At 47.1% G+C, this 23183-nt stretch overlaps 1 protein-coding gene across 2 annotated transcripts in view; it reads left to right on the top strand.

Moving 5' to 3' along the window:
• The window catches only part of ST6GAL1 (ST6 beta-galactoside alpha-2,6-sialyltransferase 1), a 117167-nt gene that overhangs the window by 9085 nt on the left and 84899 nt on the right, over positions 1 to 23183 (top strand). For both annotated transcript variants that reach the window (XM_032875607.1, XM_032875606.1), the window contains exon 2: positions 18540 to 18683. The gene's annotated coding sequence lies outside the window, so the exon portion shown is untranslated. The remainder of the gene's footprint in view (positions 1 to 18539; positions 18684 to 23183) is intronic.

The raw sequence follows: 23183 nt of genomic DNA on the forward strand, positions 1-23183 counted from the left end.
CCGAGTTTGTTTTTGTTCCCAGGGCCTGAGGAGATGCTCAGGGGGAGGTCTGGACCTGGAGGGAGAGGGATGAAGGAGGGAGAAGGGAAGGGGAGGAGTATTTGATATCAGGCTTGGAGGATGAAGTGCCCCAGTGCTACTTGGCTCTGTCTGCTTGATCAGACCCATCTGTAGGGTTCTGTTTCCCTGGCTCTAATACAGATCATGGTAAAATGCAGCACACCCAGAGATGGGCGACTTGGAAGACAGAGGTCTAGGCCACCGTATTGGAGACGGGATGAATGTGGAAACTGGGCTTTTTAGCCTGCAAGAGATAAGAAGAGGCACCTCCTTCATGTGGAAAAAGGATCAGAGGCACACTGGGTGGCTGCTGTGGAAGGGAGAACCAGCATAGGTTGGGGGAGACGTGGTGGCATGGCAGATTAGGAAGAACTTACTCAACAGAGCTGCCCAACCATGGAACAAGCTATGTTACAGGGCAGTGAACTCCCTGTCAGGGGAGTATTCAAGCCAATGTTGCATGTGAAATTGTCTGCCATCAGAAGACTCCTGCTTTGCAGACCAGTTGACCTAAATGCCTGCGAAGAAGGCCCTTTCCAACCTTGGGTGTCTATGGCCACCATGGGGCAGGAAGCAGAACAAGGGAAAGTAGGACTGCAGGCTTGGGGCAAGTTACGGAGGACTGAGGACGTAACCAGAGCAGCTCTCACCTGCTTTGTAAAGGTGGAAAAAAAAAATGGACGCTTTCAAAGGAGGCTTAACCATTGTTTCCCCTGGATCTTGGCAACCCTCCTCCTGTTCTGTCCTTGACTTCAGGCTGCATGACTTTACATTCATAAATCATTTCCACAGTAATAAATATACCACATACACTTTAGATGACCAGGAAATCCAGCAACCAGAAAAGAACTATATGTCCCAGGAGGATGATTGTAAATTTTTTTTTTTTCATTACAGTCTTTCCAAATCTGCATTCATCTTCTGGTTTCCCTAGCACAGAGGTGACATGTCATTCAGCTTTAAATTTAGCAACACTCTACCCTTTGCAACCTCTTGAAAGTCCTCCGGGCTTGAGTTGACAGCACCTGCCATATTGAATGCTTGTCCCTTTCCCAAGAGGAAGAGCCTCTTGGACTTAAGTGTTAGTCCACGTTAGGCCATGTAGCAAGTTTACCATTTTCTGGGCTTTTGCTCTGCTCCTAGCCCTGATGAGGCACTGCGTATGTTCTCTCATCCAGTCCTCATAGCCACACTCTGTATGTGGGTATCATTAACTCCATTTTGCAGATGAGAAAACTGAGCTTCAGAGTGAGATGCTCACCCAAAGATTTACTGCTGCTAAGGACTTAGGCTGGCATGGGAATAGCTTTTTCTCTGTGTTACATTACTGGTTATTTCACTGCTAAGAATTCTATGTCTTTTGAATCTGAGAAGTGGTTCATTCTTAGTTTCACTGGAGGCTTGGCTGAATTTCTCCCTAGAGGTGCTGATGGAAGTTTTCTGTCTTTCCCCTGAGAACATATGAAGGAAAGAATTCATGTGTGGATAGCATTTGCTTATTCCCCTTTTTGGTAAGAGTTTGTGTCAAACCTGGTTTGCCCTTTTTAAAAACTTTTTGCTTGCCCTTTAAAGCTGGGAGATCCACCTGATTCATTATCTGGTTATGACTGGGCATACACACACTGGTGGTGAGTGGGGCCACAGATTGGTGGTTACCACTGCTTGGCTCCCTCATGTGCCTTTAGCTCGTAAATGCAACTCAGAGGCATTGTGAAGGCCTTATCTTGCACCTGTGGTTCTAGGCTCTTAAATAGTTTATCCTCTTTTGAAATTTATTTGACATTAATTTATTCACCAAATATTTATTGAGTGCCTATTATGTGCTAGATATTGTGAGCGACATTAGGAATATTTACATAAAGAGCCCATGTTTTAGATAGCACACACACACACATTCAGTGTAATGAACAGGGCCTTGGAGGTCAGTGACTGACAGACTTCCTTTGTCACCCTCTTCCTCTTCTCAGGAAAGGAACTTGCTTTGTTCATTCAACAAACTTTGAATGTGTGCGGTAGCCTCTGTACAATGTGCACTTTTAGAACAGAGACCCAAACATTCCCACAGTTCTGTTCTTCAGGAGCTTGGTTGAAGGAGGACATGAAGGTATTAATTATAATATTGTATGATCAATATTATGAAGTGGGGAAGAAGGTATAGCGAGTCTGAGAAAGCTTTCTGGAGTAGGGGACACCTAAGCTGTGTCTTGGAGGGCAGTGACCATTAACGTCCAGGGAAAGGGCATTTGAAGAAGGGGCTGAGGGAGCAAAGTTGTGGGGTGAAAAATGGTTTACTGGTTGTGGGGGGAACCACTAGTAGGTTGGTGATCCTGGAAAGGAGCTCATAAAGCAGAAAGTGGTGGGGATGGAGCTGGACCATTTCAGGCATTATCTATAATTTTCATAACTTCCCTATGTGGGCTCTGTACCATTACTCCATTTAGTAGGTGAGAAATCAAAGGCTGAAGGAAGTTCAGCGACTTGCTCAAAGTCAGCCAGGGAATGAATTAAGGTGCTTGTACTTGAATGTAAGCCTAATCAGCTCCCACAACAGTACCTGCAGAGGCAAGTTGAGAAGGTCTGGCTTGCTGGTAAGGTGCTTGTTCCTTCTCTTTTGATCTTTTAAGGGTAATAATCCTGCTGAATCTTCTTCCTTCCACCGGCATCATGGTGTTTTCCAATGTAGTGAAATTGGACCTGGTGGGGCTGGTGTTGAAGGCTACCTCTGAGTATTGGTTCTAGGTTTTGCCCTCCTTTTCATTCAGAAAATCTTCAAAGTCTTCAGGGAAAACCTTCATTTGCCTAACCACGTACGAAAAGGGAGATGAAGATTCACGCCCTTTCTCAAAAGTTCCAATTTCATTTAGTAGCCCAAGCATTACCTGTGAATGTTTAGTTCCAATAAACCCTTGGGGACTGGAGAAGGAGCAATCAGTCTGGGATGGGCCTCTTGTGCTTGTTCCTTTAAGAATGAGTGGAATAAGGAAGGTGGATGACTCACAGATGACCTATGAGTAAAATTATTCTGTCCTAGCCAGTGAAAAATGGGATCCCATTGGCCTATTCTCCCCAACTCCCAAGCTAATTTCTGGCTTGCAGTTGGCTATTGGGTTGGAGAGACAATATCCATTCAAGCATTCAAATAAAGGCTTTTTTTGAAAAAGAATAGAGATCTCAGAGACAAGGTGATCAAACTATGGATTGAAATAAAGAATAAGGAAACAAATGAGATACGTCGCTATGGAAAAGTTAATGAAGGAACAAAGCAACACACAATGAAAACTAAATTGTTTGAGAGTGAAGGCTTGAGGAGAATCACAGTGGATGCCAAGAACAATAAGGAAATTAATCAGAGAAAATCAGAAATCTAAAAGTCCTCCGGAGGTGATGTCTCAGAACGGTAATTGAGGCATCCACAGAGACACACATCACTTCCGCTCACAGTCTTGTTGCCCAAGCGTGGACACACCTGAGTGTAAAGGAGGCTGGGAGAACATCTCCAGCTGGGGAGCTGGGCACCCACTGAGAACTCCAGTTTCGGGAAGGCGTTCTATAACAAAAAGGAAGTGGAGGAATATGGGTATTGGGAGCCACCTGTCTCTGCACAGAGCAAAAAGTCCTCTTGGCCTCTGGCTTGGTCAGCAGCAGGAGAAAACTTGAGAACATGAAGAAATGTTCACAGGGTTCTGAGGGAAAGGCAGTGTGACTGAGGACTTCTGCACTGACGTAACTCACTCCGCAAGCATAAGGCAGGTGGCCAGTTCTCATGCGTGCAAGAACTCAGGGATGTAGCACATAGGAGCCCTTTGTGGGAAAACCTACCTGTGGATGGAAAGGATGAATCCGAAATGCACTTAGGAAGGCATGGTTAAGGGTCATTGGGTGAGCCCCCTCCTTTTTTTTTTTCTTCTTTTTTATGATTATTTGTTTTAAAGAAAGGGGGTGGTGAGCCCTTAATCCACTCAGACAGAGAGAAGTGCGGTAAGGGTGGGCAGGAAGGCGATGGAGTGGAATGTGAGAAGTAGCAAGAAGGTGAGGGAGGCGGAAGGCTGGGACGTGGGAGCACGCGTACGTGTTAACTTTCCCCATCTCAGACGGTCGAAAGAGAAAAGTCACGGCTCCAACCTTTCAACTCATTCTTTTCTTAAACTGGGAGGGATCTTTAAGGAAAATAATATCTGTTTTGGTGGAGAAACAGTTACGAGAAGTAAAGCTTTTTAAAAATTTTACTTTTTGGTAGAATGGAAATAAAATATACTGTAAAAATAAAAAATAGCTATTTTTTCAAGGTCCTTCAGCCATCCTTGTTTCATGCATTCTGTCCTCCTCCACACTTCTATCTACGTGTAAATGTAGAGACATGCAAAGAATGATATTAATCTTTTTCTTTTCTTTTCTTTTCTTTTTATTCTGGGTGGTGGGATAGTGGGTGGCTTTCAGTTCTATACAATTTTGTGTTAAGCATCAAAGGTATTGTTGGGGTGCCTGGGTGGCTCAGTCAGTTAGGGGTTGTGATCTCAGGGTCTTGAGATTGAGCCCTGCGTGGGGCTCCCTGCTCAGCACAGAATCTGCTTGTCCCTCTCTGTATACCCCTTCCCCCACTCACACTCCCTCCCTGTCTCTTCCTCTCAAATAAATGCGATCTTTTTTGTTTTTGTTGTTTATTTATTTGACAGAGAGAGACACAACGAGAGAGGGAACACAAGCAGGGGGAGCAGGAGAGGGAGAAGCAGACTCCCCGCTGAGCAGGGAGCCCGCTGCAGGGCTCCATCCCAGGAACCTGGGATCATGACCTGAGCCCAAGGCAGGCACTTAACAATTGAGCCACCCAGGTGCCCCTCAAATAAATAAAATCTTTTTTAAAAAAAGGTATTGTTAAATACTGATGCTCAGGTTGTGGAGAGCAGGTGGGAGATACAATGCATGAACAAGACACTGTCTTTTCATGGGGAAGTTTGGTGAGTCAGTTACATGAACACTGAACTCTAGGCAGAATGAGACACTGTAAACCAAATGACCCAGTGGGTGGCAGGGCTCAGAGGATGAAGGGGAAGGTTTCACCAAGGAATTAGAGTTTGAACTGGATGCTGAAGAATAGGGAAAGCTCTGATGGGTGGAAGAGCATCCCTGGCCTAGCAGGGAGCCAGAGCACGAGCTTGGAGCAGTGAAGGTCAGGGTAGCCCTGAGTAATTGGTGGTGGTTGGAGAACAAAGGATGGACGAAAGAGTAGCCACTGTTCATTAAGTGTGCCCAGTGTGCCAGGTATGACGCACCGTATCTCTAGGTTGCCCAACAGCTCTATTATAGAATGAACATAATTATCCCTATAGTACAGATGGGGAAACTTGAGGTTAAGAGAGATTTATTTGGCCAAAGTTGCACAATGGAAGACTGTGGCTTGACCCCCTGCATGCCTAAGCCCATGGTTTTTCTATTGCGCTGTGATTTGTGGTGCACAGGAGACCGGAAGTGGCCACCTTTGGGCAACATAAAATATAGAAATACAAATAAATATAAAAAGTTATTTTTTATAGGTAGACTTTCTAGATAACCAAACTTTATATAAATTTTACCTACATAGAGACTTATGAAATAGAAACCTCTTTTCTGTCTTAAGTTTTAGGCAAATATAAGAGCCAAATTGTGGTCCAGAATGCAGCTGTGCATAGCCTCAAGCTACTTAATCCTAACCCTAATTTCCTGATCCATAAAAGGGGATAATAATTGTGGGGCTGCCTACTCTCAGATTTGTTTTTATGTTCAAATGAGATCATAGATGTGAAAAGATGACAAAGAATAAAAGAACCACACAGAAGGGTTTGTTATTGCTGGCACGCCCCTTGACCTTCTGAGAACTTACAGACATCTGTTAGAGCATCCACAGGTGTCCATAAAAACTCCCACAGTCACGGACCTGCTCCCTGAAGGCTTGCAACAAACTGCTTGGTCACCGGGCAAGAAACTGTGGTCTCCTGACTCAGACAAGCAGCTGGGGATTTTGAGGGGAGGCGGTGGACAGGGAGTGCGGCAGGTCCTCTGTCTGGGTCTCTCCCATTGCCGGCAGAGAGAGGACTCCTGCCTGCCTTCCTGGTTGCTGGCAAAGTCTGGGTGAGAGCTGAGTTGGGACCGCTGGGAACAGCGTGGGGAGCTCTCCTGGGCAGAGGAGGGTGTCCCAGACATGCCGGGCCACGGGAAGGAATGCCGGAGCTGCCAGGCAAGCAGGCCCCTGCCATGTCTGTCTGGGAGAGGCTTGTGGTCTGGAAAAGGGATAGGAGGGACAGAGACGCCAGCGGCCTCTGGAATAGGCTTTACTTTTCAGGAGTGCTGATGAGAACAAGGCAGGGCCCTGGTCTCGAGAAATTGGTCTCTAACACAATTCATCAGTGTGGGCTGGCAGCCAGACTTCAGGACTGAGCTACTGTGGCCTGAGGCATCTTACATGTGTCCCAGGAAGGACTGGGATTGTTCAAGGGTCTGGACTGGGACCTACCATGTCACTGGGGTCGGGAATGGGGTGTCCGAAAGCCATGTTGTGTGTGGGGTGATGGGATGGTTTTAGTGAGAGCCAAGCTACTCCTAACTGCTGAAGAAACCAGTTTCTTCATCCTACTGGTCTCTCTGCTATGCTGACACAGGACTTTAGCTCCATATTAGCTCAAGATGGGCCCCTCTAGTTGCTGGCCCCTACAGCAAAGAGAAGACATTTCATCTTGGACACCATACTCCTGTGTTCCACGAAGTCAGTTGTGTTAGACAGCCGCTCCTTGGATGGCAGGATGCTGACTGGGTTCCCAGCACAGCCCAGGCCCAGCACAGTGCCCAGACCTCCCTGGGCTCGCCCTCTGCCCGCCGAACCAGGGCACCGTCAACCCCAGCGAGAGTGAGCGGGTGCTCTCTAGGGAAAGTCAAGGTGTGAGAGCACAGTGGGAGAGGCAGGAGCCCAGGATGGGGAACACTCAGGGCAGTCCCTTTTTCACCGGTCACTTCTGGGCTCGGAAGTGAGACCCAAGCAGCAAGATGAAATAGGAAATGCTCTCTGGGCTGATCCGTGGAGCCGAGCCCCCGGCGGGTGAAGGCAGGGTTAGGATCTTGCTCTTCTTTTTCTTATCCTGTCGGAAACCAGGGTTGTAGGGATTTGTTCCAGGTGAGGGGGGTCAGGGCAGTGAGGAAGCTCTGACAAAAGCAGTTGGGTCGGGCCTTCATTTATCCAAGCAGACAGCCTTTGTCAATTGTATGGTGTTGGGAGAATGCTGGCCCTGCCGAGGTGGGGATGGTTAAATCCTCAGAAGATGCTTCCTGCCAGAGGGCTTGTGGCGGTTCCTTTTTTGCCCTACACAATGAACATTTTATTCTGCCCATAAATCGGGAGGAGAGGGAAGATCAGGTGTGGAGGAGATGGATGAAAAAGGAGTCCTCCTCTTATCTCCCAGATGGTGCAGGTGACGCCCAGAGTGGGGACTGGGAGGCAACTCCCTGACTTGCCCGTTGCCATCGGCAGGGTCCTCTTTCTCAGAAAACCTTATAATGTGAAAACACCACATGCTTTGCAGCCAGATAAACTCGGGTTTAATTCCACATATGCCTCTACTTCTTCTTTTTCTTCTCGTTCTTCTGGCCACTTACTTCCCTGTATGAACTTGGGAACTCACCTTCTCTGACACTCGGTGTCTCATCTGTCATCTGTATTAATCACTGCTGCCTCGTAGCATTGGTGGGAGTCCTGTGTAGTGCCTAACCTCATCCCAGCACGTAATTAGTGATAATAAATGGTGGTTGTTTTTAATGTCATAGTGATTTTCAGTTATTGGCTGCCTGACGGGTCTGACACTGTGCTAAGCACTGTGGATAGGAAGCTCCGTGAGGTCCAGTCTTTCCCCAGAAAAGCCTCTTTCTAGTAGGAGAGGTCGGTACAGAATCAGGACACAGATGAATGGGAGCTGCAGGAATTGCTGCTGGAGCAAGAGGCAGGGGCGGGGCAGGGCAGAGGAGCAGGTGAGATCGCCATGGGGGGTTTACCTGGGAAGTTGGGTAGGGTAGAAGGACATTCACACTGAGATTTGGCATGAAATCCAGTGATAAGGGTGGGTAGGAGTTGACAATGGGGAACACTGGTGGACCAGCAGGGAAGCCCCCAGGGCTTCTGCCCTCTGCTGGCATTCAAGCTCACACAGTTTAGGCTCAGGAGAGAGTCTGCAGTCTTTTTCCAGCAGTTGGGTAGACATGGACAGGGTCCTAGCCAAGAGTGGCTCGGGGACGGGGTGTTGAGATGGCGTGTGTCACCACAGAGATCTCTCCAGGCCCAGGGCTAGAATCAAGGGTGGACCTCCCCAGAGGGAGTAGCACATCACCAGACAGGAGTTGCAAATATGGAACCCCTAAAGTGCAGGCTTCACCAAAGTTTGGCACAGAACTGTTGTTATCACATTAGGACTCGGGGAGGCTGGGCGCGAGGGGTGGCCGGTGAATTCCAGTGACCCCGTATGTAGTGCTCAGTGTCACAAAGAACCACAGGACACCGCCTTATCATTTCAGGATAGATGTCTGTGATTTCAGTTATTTGCAAATGACTTCAAAACCCTGTGGTGGATACAAATCGGGTGAATCATTTGGATGAGATAAAAACAGAATTATATTTGATATTTGCTACGAGGATAGTTTATGTCACTTTGCTGGTGATAAAAATAAACAGCAGCTCCCATTTACTGGACTCTTAGGATGTGCCTCTTACCGGGGTCTCACGGAACCCTGGTTCCCTCCAGCACACGGTCCCAGCCATGCCTGCGGCCCACGGCTGAATGCCACGGTAGAGAAGCAGGAGGCTGTCCTGACGGCTTCCGCTCTAATTCGTGACCACCATCCTGACGTGGACTTGGGCGTTGTCAGGTTATCTTCACGCCGTGGCTCCGGTGGTTCTCAACTCTGGCTTCCATTAGCATTACTGGGGGAGATCATACCAGGTGCTGCAGCCTGAATGCCATCTAGAATGAATGAATTCAAAGTCTTCACGGAGCGGACCTGGATCTCACTACCCTTTTTTAAAGCTCGGCTGTTGATTCCAGTGGGCGGTGTTGGCTGAGAACCACTGTCCTTCTCTCTAATCCAGGTGACTGTTCACACCTCTTTCTCGGTCTTCAAACTTTAGTGCCTCTTCTCCCTTCCTTACTCTCAGTCAGAACCTTGTTTCCCATTTAGCTGAGAAAGTAAAGGCAGCCAGAGAACTTTCACACCTTTCCGCCACCAAATGTATGCCCATAAATTCTGCTTTCTGCCTGTGACTGTGGATGAGGAGTTATTTCTGCTCCTTTAAGACCAACCCCTCCACTCATTTACTGTATCCTGTTCCCTTACTTAATTAAGGACTTGACTCCAGCAATATTCCTTTCTCTTTCCAATGTTTCTGTCTCTTTCCTGGACCATTCCCATCTGCCCGCCCCATCTGTCTATCTGTGGCTGTTGTTTTTCTCCCACTGAAACCCACCCACACGCATATGCACATGCACTTCCTTCCCCAGTCTCATCTCATCTACCCTGCCAGCTGCTGCCTCATTTCTTTGTTCCTTGAAAGAATCATTTGCTCCCTGTAGTTCATCTCTCCTGATTTAAGCCCAGTTGAATCAGTGCTTCGCCTCTATCACTCCACAAAAAGCACACCTGTCGGGTTCACCGGTGACCTCCATATTGTCAATCCCGATGGTTAAATCTCAGTCCTTATCTTGATTTATCAGTAAAGTTTGATATGGTTGGCTATTCCATTTCTCTTGAAAAAGTGTTTTCTCTTGGCTTCTGGAATAGCGCACCCCTTGGTTCTCCTCTTCTGTCACTGGCTTCTCCTCCATTGCTTTTGTTGACTCATATTCACTTGTTCACTTTGGAGCACCTCAGGGAGCAGCCCTTGGACTTGACCTCTTCTCTGTCCCCTTGCCAACAACCCTCAAGTTATAGCTCCATTGTAGAACTTTCCCTGAACACCATACTCTTAAATTCAGTCACCATATTTCCTTGGGTGTCAAATAAACATCAAAATGACATCAGGTCCAACACTGAACTGCTTTTCTCTCGAAAACCACCATCCTTGGGGCACCTGGGTGGCTCATTCGGTTAAGTGTCTGCCTTCAGCTCAAGGCATGATCCCAGGGTCCTGGGATCGAGCCCTGCATCAGGCTCCCGGCTCAGCAGGAAGTTTGCTTCTCCATCTCCCTCTGCCCCTGCTCATGTGCTCTCTCTCCCTCCCTCATTCTGTCTCTCAAATAAATAAATAAAATCTTAAAAAAGAAAGAAAGAAAGAACACAGCCATCCCCACTTTAGGAGATGAAAACTTCATCTTTCCAGTTGCTAGGACTTCAGACTTGGAGTCACTTTTGACTGTCCTTTCCTCATGCTGCATCCAGGCTATCAGCAAACCACGTCAGCTGTACTTGCAAAGTAAATCAAGGAACTGACTAATTGTTTGATCCACTAAATTCATGCTGGTCCAGGAAAGCTCAGTCTCTGCTTTTATTTCCTGGAAGAGTGTCATAACTGTTCCTTCTATTTGCATTCCTCCTCCTATGGTCTCCTCAAAACAGTAACTAGAATGATTGTGTTGAAAGATGTAGTAGCATGTCATTTTTCTGTTCAGAAACTGACAGGGGCTCCCCATTTCACTCAGAGCCACAGTTCTTAGAAAGGTCTACAAGGTTCTGCATGATTCAGTCCTCAGGTCCTCACAGACTTCAGCCTCTACAGTTTTCTGCCTCTTCATTCTGTCTTACTTCATGTCCTCTTAAACATAAAGCACTTTTTTTTCCCCCTCAGAGCCTTTGCACTGCTGTTCCACTCAGTTGGAACACCCTTCCTTCATACACTCTCATTGTGTCCCCTTCTTTTCCTTCAGGTTTCTAACTAACCGTCATCTTATTTGAAAGGTCATTCTGACCACCTTGTATAGGATAATCTGGTGCCAGCCTCCTCCCTCACCCCTTTGGCTCTCTCCCCTTTATTCTGCCTGTTGTTCTTCAATGGCCTATGTGGTCACCTGACTTACTTACCCTGTGTCTCTTCTTACTGAGAAGTTGTTTCTACCAGGGCAGGGACTTTATCTCTGTCATTCCTAACTCTTTTCCGAGGACCCAGAGCAGTGCCTTGGAAATGGTGGCTGAATTTAACTTAATCCTCATGAAAATACTTCAGAATTCGTTGGAATTACCGACAATTTATAGAGGAGGACATTGAGCTTCAGGGAGGGTACGTAACTTTTTCAAAGTAACAGAGCTTGCTAGAACCAGGACGCACACTTCCCAAGCGACTATGCCACTAAGCGCTCTCACTGTTGAACCTGGCCTCCCCACACCCCCACATTCCAACTTGCCTCATTTTTTCCACCTCTCACTGCAAGCAGGCAGACCCACAGAGTGACAAAATCCCTGTGAAAATGCCCCAAGTGTTACTGGAGGTGTAGGAGGTACGTACGACACGCATACACCATCTCTGATCTGCAATTTCCAAATCCAAAAAAATCTGTGAAAACCAAGTTTTATTTTTAAGCTGTTTGGTGGCAAAACCTGTCCCGGACTCATATGAAGCTATTTATAAATCCTTAACCTACTTCGTATAAACACATATTTATCCTGCCGCAGAAATATTAATCCGTATCATTATGAGGAGCTGGCCCACCAGCTGGCCCACACTGGCTGCAGGTGTTAGGCCATAGGCAAACCGCTTTTCCACAGTATGAAGCATTCCAAATCTCAACACTTAGCAGGCCTCGGATATGCCTGATAAGTGCCTGAGAAGTGATTTTGAACCTGTGTTAATGCTTGCCTAAAGGTCTGGCCTTTGAAACTATGCCTGGAAAACAAGCTGTTTTTTATTTTTTCTTTTCCTGGTCACTAAAACTCCTCTTGAGGATCTTTCCAGGAACAAACTCAACTTTAAGACCTGATTAATTTAAGCAGAGCAGGCCAACCTGAGAAGGGCATGCGTGAGATGCCTTTCTATAAGCGGGAATGAATAAAACTCTACATACCGAACAGTGAAACCATCTCTCCCCAACTTTGTTTTTGTGGTGGTTACCAGTGACTGGAAGCTAGGGGTGGTTATCTCCCCTTTTCCCTAGTCGCGAGCTTAGAGAGGTCTCTCTGCATAAACTTAACAGCCCAGGAGAAAAGGAAAAGGCCTATAGATACTGATATTTAGAGTTCTTTAAATAAAATGTTGGGATTACTCTCAACCCTCCTCTGGTAAGCCACCGGCCCAGCAGTTCTGCCCGTACATGGAGCTTCTGGTCAACCTTTAGTGTCTCACTTTTGAATTTAAAAAGACCAGTAAGTATCTCCAGATATTTGAGAAAAGTTTGAAACATAAAGCACAGAAACCAAAAAGAGACAAACAACAACCACCTGATAAGAGACTCTCAAGAAATAGAGACAGGGCAGGGAGAGAAGCAAACTTCACAAAAATTATGATTACTGGTGTCTTGGAGGCGAGACAAGTTAGCACAGTAATAAAATAAAGACTGTGCCACAAAAGGAGTATTCAGAGAATAAGAAAGAACCCCTGGAAATTAAAAGTATGATAGAAATCAATGAATCAGTACAGGGTTTGGAATATAAAGTTGTTGAAGTCTTGGACAAAGGCTAGAAACCAAAAAAAGGGGGGCTATGCATGAAAAGTAAGAAAGGATCATTCTAAGAAGTTCGACTTCTGAATAGGAGGACATACAAAAAAAAAGAATAGAGAAAAAAGAATAGATAGAATAGAGAAAAAAGAATAGAATGGAAGGGAAGACTTATCAAAGAAATAATACAAGGAAAATTTTGAGAACTGAGGAACATAGGCTTCTAGATGAAAAAACTCATTTGCGTGCCCAGTGCTATGAATGAAAAAAGATACACATCAAAGCACATCATTGTGGGAAAAAACCCACAGAAACCAAAAGCAAAGCTTGAAGACCAGAGGGAAAAAACAAATCCTAAACTGATTACATAGAAATAGAAATCTGATTCTATGGCAGCACTGGAAGCTAGAAGGCAATGGAGCCATACCTTTAAAGTTCCGAGAGGGATTTATTTCCAACCAAGAATTTATATTCACAAAAAGTATTAATCAGATGTGAGGGAAGAATGATGGCATTCTCAGATATAAGAAACTTCAATTATTGTATCTCCCACATATCCTTTCTGAGGAAGTGACTTGAGATATGTTCCTTCAAAATTGTGGGTGGGTAAATTAAGAGGGAAGAATAGGAGTTTTCCTTGAAGTCTGGAGAGCAAGCTGCTCAGGTTGGAGTAGGAGGACAGAAGATTCCAGAAGGGAGAGCTTCAAGGAAAAAAAAAAGTTGGAAACTTGAGTGCTAAATTAGTGATAGGTATGTAGAAGACGAAGCTGATAAATAAGAGAGACATGAATGGACTCCAGAAATGACAAAGAATATACATGAAAGGAGTGAACCTTAGCACACCACAGAGCTTGCCTGTGAACAATCATTTGTCTGGTCATAATCATGTAACATCTATTGCTGACTTAACGGAAAAGAACGGTTTAACTATATTAGAAGTAGAAGAGGTACGTGGGATGGTGGTAAAAGCAAGCTAAAAATTCTCGTTTTCCATAGTAGGAAGTAATGAACAATATCTAATATTGAACAACAACCAAAAAAGCCATGTAAGTATGCTATTTAGATACATGGCGATCCTTCTAGAATTAGATCAAAGAGCTAAAAGTCATTGCATTTGGGTGGCAGAGGTTAGGGGTCTGCAGGACTGGGGCAGGGCCTGGAATCATTTGTGTGTATGGCTCTGACTTGGAAAGGGCTTATATGTCTCCATGTATATCCCGGCTGGCAGCTCAAATAGGCAGAGTCAAAACCGAAGAATTGTCGCCGACAACATGTTAACAACACAGTCAAAGAAATGAGCACGAGCTCCCCTCTTTGGGTGTTTTACATACGGCGGTGGCAGAAGAGCTTCCTTTTTCTGTTTCTCTGGAAATACATTCTTTACACCATTTCTTGTCATGTCAGAGCCCATGTATTCAGTGTTGAACTCCTTTTTAATTTTAGCTTTTGTTGAGAGAGCTTGGCGGAGTTCTGTCCTAACACTGGCAGAAGAAGGCCTTGGGGAGGCAGGCCAACATGTAGAATTCTGGCCTTGTCAATTCCCAGCTTTGGGCCCTGACTAGTTACTTAAGCCCTTTTCCTTGTCTGAAAATGGAGGAAACACTCCTTACCTCATAGGATTGTATGAGGAATAAATGAATAATTTAGTATATTAAGTGCCTGGCACACAGTAGTTGCCAAAAACATTTAAATAAAAAAAAATAAAATAAAGGAACACTGTGGTTAGCCCTTGGTCTGGTACAGAAGTCCTATAAAATATTGGGTCTGGGCCCTACAGATGAACCTTCCAGAAGAAACAAGAGCTCGCAAGGAAAGGGAAGGCAGAATAATCCAGGAAGTCTTTTGATTTTAGCAGAAATTCTTACTGTATTTTGGTGCAGGGTCTTCTGATCTGACTATAGAGCTCAGCAAATTTGTAGAGACCCAGACCCTGGAAAGTTTTATGTACAAGGATCGATAAAAGCTCTTAGCCAATTTAGATTCCATATCCAAGCAATCAGAGCAGTCGCTCACATTCCAGATAATGTGGAATAATGGAATCAGGGTTCACAGGGTTAGCTGCTACCCCAAGGCTCCTGTGTGCCTTACGGTGATGGTTCATTTAAACCAGGGACCTGGGGCCCGAGCCCTACGCTTGGGATAGACTGACCCATTCTCTGACTCAAAGCCAAGCCCATTGGTAATGGTCCTCGTTTGGGGGATACTTATATCAGGGGATGCTGGGCCACGAAATTCTCCTGGTGTATGTGCTTGGCTCATTTTATGAACTTCTTCGGGTTCTTTGGGTCTTGGTGGGCTGTCCTTGGTCTGGTCTGTGATCAGCACCCACACCTTGTAGGTCTGAAGGAAACACCCACATGAAGTGTGAGGGAGTAAGGCGGCCTCTCATTTATCTGCTTTCTTCCTTAGAACGTTCTTCTGATGCTTCGGGGGCTGCCAGAGGGCCTTAGCTGGGAGCTGCCAGAGGCAGTCAGGTGAGGGAATAGGGTAGGAATTGATGGGGCAGACAACAGGCCCCAAGCACACAGAAGGCATGGAGTACAACTTCGGCTGCTTAGGCCGTGGGAGACAAGTGGGGAAGGCAAAGCTGGATGTTAAGCCAGTGACCCTGGTGGAATTGGAGGGAAGTCAGGGAGCAGAAGACACCCTGATTACAGGGGCCATCAGCTTAGCGGGTGCTATATGAACACTGCAAGGAAGCTCACCAGTATATAGGTGGCTCGGGGGCAAGGAAACATAGGGTCCTCTGGGGTCAGCCGAATGGGTCACACCGGTGGGGTGATAGGCAGGGTAAATACAAGCCACTTAATAGCAAAACCGTGTTACAGAAAAATCTACGGTCTGTAATTACTGCTCTGTTATTGTTTATTTCTTGTGTTTCTGCAAAGTACAAGTTGTACTTGCAATCCAAGACTGTCCCATCAAGTTGCCTCATCTGTCAAAAATCCAGCTATAAACTTGGGAAGGAAGTTTAAAAAAAAAAGAAAGAAAGAAAGAAACAAACACGCCTTTGAGCAGCCACAACGGATGGCCAAAGCCTAACCCCAAAGCTGTGCACTGGGTGATGGTGGGAGAGCTGAGGAGTCCCAGCCTGGAAGACTTCCGTGAGCTGGAGCCAGCTGGGACCCCAGAGTTGCTCTGAGTCTAGCTCTTCAGGGGTTTCTGGAAGGGATTCAGGGGATGCTTATAGGAAGAAAAAAGAGGAAGTACAGATGAGCTTTGCAGTTTCTAGAACATCACCAAGCATCTGCTCTCCCTGTGGTGCACAGTTTCCTGTGTGCCTCTCCCTGGGCCTCTGCCCTGCTCTCTTTGTGGCCCAGCTTCCTCTCCTTCTGCAATGCCCCGTGGCCCCATCACTTGATCTTGTGCTTGACGTCCATTTCTTCTAGCACCCCTACTACTCTCCCTTGAAGCTCGAGGCTCCACCACTAGCTGATTGTAGTCTTTCTTCACAGTTGCAATTTTGAAAGTATCTGGTCCAGCTCCCTTATTGAGATGAGTTGCTTTTAAGTCCAAGTTCCACCCTTTGTCCATCAGGGGAGGCCCCACGTGTGAGTATGGGTTGGGTAGCAGGGAGACAGGTAGAATGACTTGCCTATTTGAGTAATATGGGAGCTCGGCAAGCCATCTGCTAAAGGATTTAAAAAGCATAAATGGAACCTCGCATTCTCTTGGTGGTCTGCAGGTTGCTGTGGCTGGAGTGTAAGGTGCCTGGGGTGGAGTGGCAGGGGTGCTGGTCAGCTGGGAAGGGGCATGAGGCTTGGCTTCCTAGTGTCTTTGCCTGGGTCACAGGGCCACGGAAATCCATGAAGTCTGTTTAGACAGATTATGTGGTGAACTATTCCTGTCTCACTGGAGGTTTGGCCTGGAGCCAAAGGAGGGATGAGGAAGGCTAGCTAGAGAGAGATGGAGAGAGGAGGCCTCTCTTCTGTTACAGGGACAGGTGCATCAGAAGCTCCTAGTACCCCAGCCCTTGGGAGTGCCTTGCTCCTCTTCCCTGGGGAAGGCTGGTTACGGGCAGGTTCCCAGGTGGTCACCAGCCCAGCTGCATTTCCCCTAGAGATCTCTTCCCAGCCTGCCCCAGTCGCTGCACGGTGACCATGGTTCCTGGTGTTTTGTAGGCATCAACCAAAGACAGCAGCAAAGCGCCCAAAAGCTGCTAGTGACTTTTTATTTTCTCGCATCCCCTGATGCCTCTGTCCTTAGCTCCGCTCTCCCCTAATCTTTGCAAGACCTTGACATTTCCATACCCTCAGTGGCTTGCTTCATCTTCGCTTTCATCTGGTGGGACTTTCTCTCAGTGTCTGCACTCTCATGGCCTCACTGTTGTTTCTCATGACATCCCAGGGTCTCTTCCTCTTAGACACCACACTTGTGTGTTACTTCTCCTCTCTGTTCCGCACGGCTTTCTCACCTTTCCCCCTTCCAGTTCCTTCCTGTGCATCCCCTCCCCAAGCTTGATTAGGGAGAGCTCGTTCAGGGCTTACACTTGGGCTGAGCTGAACGTGAACAGGACAAGTGTGCTGAATGTGCTGGCACCGGCTGCTCATTTGCACTGAGTGTTACACTCGTGCTGAAGGAGGATGTGGGGGAGGGAGGGGCTGGGGGGAGGGGAGGGAAAGGAGGCCAGGTCCCGGCACCTCTCACCAGTGCCCGGAGGGGTTTATACAGCACCCAAATCCTGGAGGCAGCAGGCCAAGGCTGAGACATTTGGAAATTCCTTGACTGGGTCTTAAGGAAATAACCATGGATTTCCCCAAAGATTTAGTCTTTTTTTTTTTTTTTTAAGAATTTATTTATTTGACAGAGAGATCACAAGTAGAGAGGCAGGCAGAGAGAGAGAGGAGGAAGCAGGCTCTCTGCAGAGCAGAGCCTGATGCGGGACTCGATCCCAGGACTCCGAGATCATGACATGAGTCAAAGGCAGAGGCTTAACCCACTGAGCCACCCAGGCGTCCCGCCAAAGATTTAGTCTTAAGGACTATTTGTAATTACCAAAAAAACATTGGTGATGGCCCAGGGGTGGGGTGACAGTTCTGGTCTGACCCCTGAGAGGCAGGTTCCGTGACCCCTGCGAAAGGCCACTGACGACATGGTGCTAAGCCTCACCTCGCTTTAGTGCATCTTGGTAAAAACTCCAGATCATCAAAGAAAACCAGGAAGGGTGTGTTATTCTGTGGTTATCTTGGAGCGAGAAGAATAGGTAATTTTTTTCCTTCTGTTGACTTAACTTTAGTTTCTAACATTTCTAGATTGTTCATAAATTTCTTTGACACTTGGAAGACTAACAGTCACTTTCAAAACAAATGGCATCCACCCAGACAGCTATAACAATAAGAGGGGTTGAAAACTCAGTTTCTGTGAAGAAATGCTCTCAAAGTAAATCAGGACTCGAATTCACGTTTGTAACATTACACACACTGTGCTGTCGGTCAAAGGGAGATGGGGCAAGGGTGCAGTATTTGTTGATTGAAATCAGCTAACCGTAAGCCATATCTAAACATGAAACTTGGGGCCAGAACTGTAGTTTTCTTTTCTTTCTTTTCTTAGTAAGAACAGCAAGTAGCAGAGGATTAAGGGGCCATGGTAGAGTTTGCTTTGCTTCACCTACAGCTCATGGAAATGGCTCAGCCCCAGAAGGGGTAGGTCTGGGCCAACAGATGGGCTGCTTGAGCCCTGGAAAAGCAGCCGGCTTTTTTCAGGTGGGGCTGTCCTTCTGAAAGGGGCTCCCAAGTGTCAGGAGTGACCAGGGCGGGGCGTGGGAGGAGGAATGGTGCTAACCCTTCTGCATGTATTAACATTTGTGCTTCTGGAGCTCTGTCTGCAACTTTTCTTTATGTGCCTGTGGTTTGGTTTTTTTTTTTTTGTTTTTTTTTTCCTCTGCAGGCAAGGTAGAGCCAGCTGTGTGGAGCTTTGAGGTCAGCAGCCCAGAGAGAAGCAGTGAAATCCTGGAGCCCAGCTGAAATGAACTGGCCTCCTTGAGCGGGCCCCAGCCCCCGTGCCAGGCCAGGCCTCTGTCCCAGCACTGAGGTAAGACCACCTGAATCCCAGGTTGGGGGCAAAGAGGGTAGAAGGCCTTTTCTTCTAAGGAAACCTCTTCCTCTAAGGCTCAAGGGAAAAGGAGCAGTTGTTTCTGGTACAGTCCAAACGTCTGCTTCCACCTCCGCCTGTTGGGGGGCAAGGTCATCTGATGGCCGAAGAGGCTTTGATTTTTCAGAGCACGGCTCATTGACTCTTTTATTTTTTCTTTTAAATATATATTTTTCAATTAACATATAATGTATTATTTACCCCAGGGGTACAGGTCTGTAAATCGTCAGGCTTACACACTTCATAGCACTCGCCATAGCACATACCCTCCCCAGTGTCCATAACCCTACCACCCTTTCCCTATCCCACCCACCTGATCCACACACACACAACCCTCAGTTTGTTTTGTGAGATTAAGAGTCTCGGCTCATGGACTCTTAACAGGGAGTTGTAGTTTCTCGATTGCTGGTGAAATTGGAACTCCAAAGGGAGGAAAAATTTGCCCTCCAGGTAAGACTGCACAAGATTCAGGTGAACGGCTAAACTTGGGTGCACCTGCTCCGTTCTCCCAGGGAAGTTGGGCTCTTAGGAAACTCTCTCTTTCTCTCTCATGCCCAAGGGAGAGAGAATGACAAATGATGTGGGGAGGTGATTGCAAAGCATTCCACTCAGCTCACTAAAAAATGACTCATTACTCAGGTATGTTCTGATTGCAAAGGTACTATGTGCTCATAAGATATTTGGGAAAATAACAAACGTGGAAGAAAATGAAACATGGCTGAAACCCAACCCCTGCTAAGAGTCCTTCAGGTAGGTTTCATGATGGTTCCTCTTTCAGCCCCCATAGCACATCTACTCCTCCTGGCAGGAGGCAGAGAGATGAAGCAGAAAGAACACTCAACTAGGAGCCAGGAAAATTGGCTTGTAGTCCAGAGGCTCTCAGAGAGCTGATTTTTAAATATTCAGGAATTTTGCAAACTGCTTGTTAAACATTGTTGACAGCCGGAAATTGGCCATGGTGGGGAAGTTTTACAGCATGGAAATTAGCTAGTGCTACAAACCAGGGCCTTTTGGTTTCAGAGAATCACATTTCCAGCTTGCTGTACCACCAACAGGTTGGGAGGCATGAAGCAAGTGCTTCCCTGCCCTGTACACCCCTCTCCCTCCTCTCCTATTCCTCTCCATGAGCATTGGTTGCATGGATGAACAGGAGAGTTCTGGTCTTCTTATCCCAGAAGACAGTTGCTAGGCTCCCTGCCCATGGGAGGGGGTTTAGTTGCTTGGTAAACCTTTGGTTTATCAGTGGAGAGAAGTCAGCTGGCTCCCCCCCCCCCCCCCGCCGCCTTGGCCCTCACTTCTTGGGAAATCTGTGAATTACTGACGACCTTTTATAAGGGCAGATAAAAACTCTCCTTTTACTGACCGACATCTGGGGCATATTTCCTTCCTGGAAAAATCAAGGAGTTGGTCAAAGAAGTGTGAAAAGGAAGCCCCAGTGCTGCTAGATGTGAGAGCCAGGACTGAAATTAGAGCTTTTGACTCTTAAACTCCACTGGGGGGTGAAGGAGGGTGGGATAGAGTGGGGAGGAAAAGAAGGACCACTTCCTTCCAAATGTGAAATTTAAACAAAAGCCTCTTTCTTCAAGGTCCTGCTGTGGGCAGATTAGAGCTAATTAAATTAGCATAATGAAGTCTCAGCCTCTGCCCTTCTCCCTCTACTTTCAGAAACTTTGGGCTCCCTATGTCCCCCCACCCCCCACCAACCCCTTCATGTATCTGAGAGGAGGGGATGGGGAGAAGGTGGGGGCATCAGTAAATACCAGTTCACCTTGTAGAATTGTAGTTGAGAAAGATTATGAAGGTGGAAAGGACTAGAGGGGCCGTTTGGTCCCACACCCTCGTTTTAAGAAGCCAGGTCACACAGCTGGTGACTGTTGGTGACTGAGGGGGAAGGCAGGAGCTCCCGGGAGGCAGAGAACGAGTCTGGTGGAATGGGGACTGCTCAGGAAGCCTCCCAATCACTGAGCTCTTGTATGTGACCAGCAAGGGGACAGGGTGGATGGTCATTGGGGCCAGCCCTGCCTCCACCATTCTCAGATCCTTGTAGCTGCTGCCACAGCCCCAGCTCCTTCATGCAGCAGGCCCCCTGGTGTGCTTGGAATTAAGACCCCTTCCTCATCAGGGATTTGCTTTTCCAGGTCAGTGAAACCAGCTGGGCAGATCTAATTCTGAGGGCTTTTAGGTGTATGAGGAAGGGGAGGGAAGGGGAGGGAAAGCTTAGTCATGGCTCTAGGCACTGTGCTTTGTGCTCTGTTCAGGATCTCACTGAACTCTGCAATGACCTAACAGGGTAGGTTTTTCTATTCTCATGAGGCAGATGTGGAAATGGAGTCTCTCGCAGAGGTGAAGAGAGTTGACCCAGACTGTAGAGCCCACAAGCGACAGAGATGTAAGCTGAGCCGGGCTGGGACTCCGCAGCTTCTCAGAATTAGTGGGTGCTCCTCACAGCAAGTCGGCGCTGACATGGGCAGCGGTTCCCAAATGCAGTTCCGACAAGCAGGGTCCCGTCCCTTCCCTCGGGGTACGCCCTTCCATCTCTGCCGCTCTGTGAACAGCTGTGGGGGAGTGCTTGGAGCTTCGCAAAAGGCCACACTGTTCCTCTCAGACACGGAGGGCTCTTCAGTCTACAGTAAGATAGCGTCAGAGCTGGGGGTAACCATAGAGTTCCGTAGCATAGTCCCCTCACTCATGTGACACCCCGGGAGGTGAGCTGGGGTGCTTCTGGCCCCAGGTCTCTGAGTCATCTGGAAGCAGAGGCCCTCTCAAGGGAACATGCCGAGGTGGATCTGTTTGGTTTTCCTCCCTGTTTGAGTAAGTGATTATTCCTCTGGCAAGAGGGATTTAATTCAGCTTCCTAGATACTGTGTACCCAGCCACATATCCTGGCCTGTTTGGGCAAAAGAGAGTCTGGCTCAGCCTTGAGTGTACAGGTATGACAAGGGACAAGGGGAGGAGCGCTCCTACATCGTGACTATATATGACATATATTAGCTCATAGTCCTACATCACCTCCAAGAATTCTAACGGGCTCCCAGACCCCTAAAAACAGAATTTTCAGTGCTTACCCTGCTAATGAGGGAACAAAACAGCAAATGGTGGGTCAGGGTCTTTGGAAGATTGTTGCAGAGGAGGTAGGGCTGGGGGGAGGATGCAGAGTGGCAGAGGGGAGGTTTGGGTTGGCACTAATTGGGGCAGGTGTCTTTGTGGAGCTGAAGTTGAGGGGGAAGCAGCATGGATGGTTTCATAGATAATCAAGAATCCTTTTCCTCTCTGGCACCCATCAACTTTAGGAGGAGGAAAAGCTCACTTCAGGGGGTCACTCAGAATGTGAATCAGGGCTGAAAGCGGTCCTTGGAAAGCTGGTCAGTTGGCCTTCACATCTTCCATCTGAGGAAATGGAGGCCCAGAAAGGGAAAGGGCCCCATCTAGGACATGAGTGGAACTGGAGTCTGCTCTCCTGAGTGTCTGGCCAGGGTCCTTCCCACCAAGCTGCGCTAGCTGCACAGGGAAGGATGTTCCCAGGGGCAGGTCTAGCCCTCTTCCTGCCTTGGCCTGTCTGGCCCAAAACCTGTGAGGGGCTGGGTTTGGACGTTGCAGGAATTTGTGGCAATGGCAACCCAGTAGGGAGAGGGTGTCCTCTCAGTGAGGCCACAGATCCCTGCAGGTCTAGGATGCCAGCCCTTCACCCTCCTCTGTTCACATCCTAGATGTCTTGTGGAGCCACGGGGTATCATTTCTGGCTTCTCACTGGAAGTTCACCATTGTTGGAAGACCTCACAATACAGAGAAAAGTGCCCCAGCTTTGAGGACATTTGAACTGAGTTTGAGCCTCGCTTGACCATAGTTGCACGACTACCTGGCCTTTCTGACTGTTTCCACACGCGTAAAATGGGGGCTGAAATACCTCCACCTTGAGTGAAGATTAATAATTATTTATATAATGCTCTTCTCACAAGTAGATGCCTAGTGAATCGTCCCCATTATTTTATTTTATTTTTTTTCATACAGTTCCATTGGGGTCTAATTGACAGACAACATGTTGAAACCTTTACAGCTTGATGAGTTCTGACATATGTATACACTCATGAAATTCTCCCTAGAGCCAAGTTAATGAACATAGCCATTACCCCCGAAGTCTCCTCCTTCACCTTATCCTTTCCTCCTCCCATCCTGCCTCCCATGTCCTGCCTCCCATTCCCAGGCAAAGCCTAATCTACTTTCTATCACTATAGATTAGTTTGCATTTTCTAGGACTTTATGTAAATAGCATAATACAGCACATGCTTTTCTTACTTTCAGCATAATTTTTTTTAAAGTTTTTATTTTTTTAAAAAAGTTTTTATTTAAATTCCAGTAGTTAACCTACAGTGTAATATTAATTTCAGATGTACAATACAGGGATTCAACACTTCCATACGTGACCTGGTGCTCATCACAAGA

Source organism: Lontra canadensis, unplaced genomic scaffold (genome assembly GCF_010015895.1).
Source record: "Lontra canadensis isolate GAN:19392208 unplaced genomic scaffold, GSC_riverotter_1.0 scaffold56, whole genome shotgun sequence".
NCBI lineage: Eukaryota > Metazoa > Chordata > Mammalia > Carnivora > Mustelidae > Lontra > Lontra canadensis.